Source organism: Penaeus chinensis, chromosome 15, assembly GCF_019202785.1.
Source record: "Penaeus chinensis breed Huanghai No. 1 chromosome 15, ASM1920278v2, whole genome shotgun sequence".
NCBI classification, from domain to species: Eukaryota; Metazoa; Arthropoda; class Malacostraca; order Decapoda; family Penaeidae; genus Penaeus; species Penaeus chinensis.
The window spans coordinates 13997863-14000362 of record NC_061833.1 but is presented as its reverse complement, the minus strand read 5'-3'; positions in this window follow the sequence as shown (position 1 = coordinate 14000362).

The following is a 2500-nucleotide window of genomic DNA, read 5'->3' as shown; positions in this document are numbered from 1 at the left end:
TAAAAAAATATATTAATAAATAAAATTTAATAATATATTTTATATATATAAAAAAAAATAAAAAAAAAATATATATATATAATATATATTATTATATATACATATATACACATATTTTATATATCGATTATATATACAACACACAATATTATATATATATATACTATATATATATATATAATATATATAATATATCTCATATATATAGTATATAAATATATCATATATAAATATATTATATATACAATTATAATATTATATATATACTACACCACACACACACAATACAACACGACATATATATATAATAAAATACATATATATATATATAATAAAATATGCTGTGTGTGTGTGTGGTATATAATAATATATAAAAATAAAAAAAAATAGATGTAATATATCATAATATAATATATAATATATATAATAATATAGTCTAATATATTCAAATAAAAATAATATATATCTAATATAGATTCATATATCTATATTAGTATGAAATATCATATATATAAAATATATATATATATATATATATAATATAGTAAATATATGTATGTAGTTGTATATAAAATATATATAATATGATATATACATATATATATATATATAATAATATATGATATATAAAAGTACTAATATCTAATATATATATAAATATATAGTAATCTAAAATAGAAATATATATAATTATAATAATATAATATATATAATATATATATAATATAATATATCATATATATATACATATATATAAAATAAATATAGTATATAATAATATATATATATATACTAATATTATATATATCTATATATATATATATATATGTATATGATATATAAGATACATATAAAAATACATATAAATATGATGATAATATATATATACACACAACATATATAGATATAATATAATATATATATATATAAATATATATATGAAAATATAAATATATATATAAATATATATCTCTCAATATTATAACTCTAACCCTCACTTCATCTCTAAATAGTGTAGTGAGTGTGTGTGTGTGAGAGTGTGTGTGTGAGTGTGTATGTGAGTGTGAGTGTGTGTGAGTGTGTTGTCTTGATGTAACAGATCACGCATAAATTATGTAGTCATGTACATCTATGCTACAAACTCAACATCAATCTATCTACATCTAACCATCCCCATATCCCTCAACAATCAATACCCCCACACCCCCACACACACGCACACTCCCACACTCACCCCCACACACACTCCCCCAGCACACCCACCCACCCACCCCCCCACACACCACGCCCACCCCACCCTAACATAATCGTCTATCTCACTCACATATCAATATATCAATCTCAACTATCTAACTATCATCTCTCTAAAAATATATATATCTAATGTCATAATATCTCCCCCTCAACTATCCTCTTTCTATCTAATATTATATATTTATATCTATTATAATATATCATATCTCTTTCTCATCTATCCTTATCCTATCACTCATCCGAACTCTCCATAAATCACCTACTACTCTCATAAAGCCCCACACACATACTCTCTAACTCCTCTATCTTAATATACTCATTCTCTAACACAATCTATCTCTCTCTAATCTATCTCCAATCACCCTCTCACAACTCACACACTCTATCTAGAGATAGAGTGCTCTATCCAATCCCAACTCAATCACATTCAAAACACTCTTATCATAAACAACTCCATCTCTACTCTCAAACACACGCACTCCACACACAAACCACACACATCCTCACAACATCTCACAGATCACCAGAACAACTCCAAACACACTCACACAGTCCAACCACTCATACACACACACACTCTCCATCTTCTCCAGACTCACACAGCAACACCACTAACACACCATCCACACCACAATCCTCAACACCCACAACACACACACATACACCACATCACACACACACCAACCACACCACACAACAAAAACACACACCACACATCACACACACAACACACAACATATCCACAACACACCACCCCACCCCCCACCACACTCACCACCACACACACACACACACCACAACTACACCACACTCACCAAAGAGATATAGAGAGAGAGAGAGACTGAGGACAGATACAGAGACCAGACAGCCTCAGACTCCAGATAGAGAGTGAGCACTCACCCTCTAAACACACAATACACACACACACCACACACCACACACACCACACACACACACACACATATTATATAAATGTAGAGAGATGAGTTTTGATTGATTCTGATACATACGAGACAGACAGTCTGACTCCACCTAGCAGCACACACACTCAACTACACAGCCGCACACACACACACACCCACTCGCCTCCCACACTACACACTTCACAACCCCTAATCACCACACTGATTACAACACCATCACTCCTGAGTCAAACAGCCCCCCGCCCCGCCCCCCCCCACCCACCCCCCCCCCCCCCCCCCCCCCCCCCCACCCCTATCACATTCTCACACCTCTCACACAATAC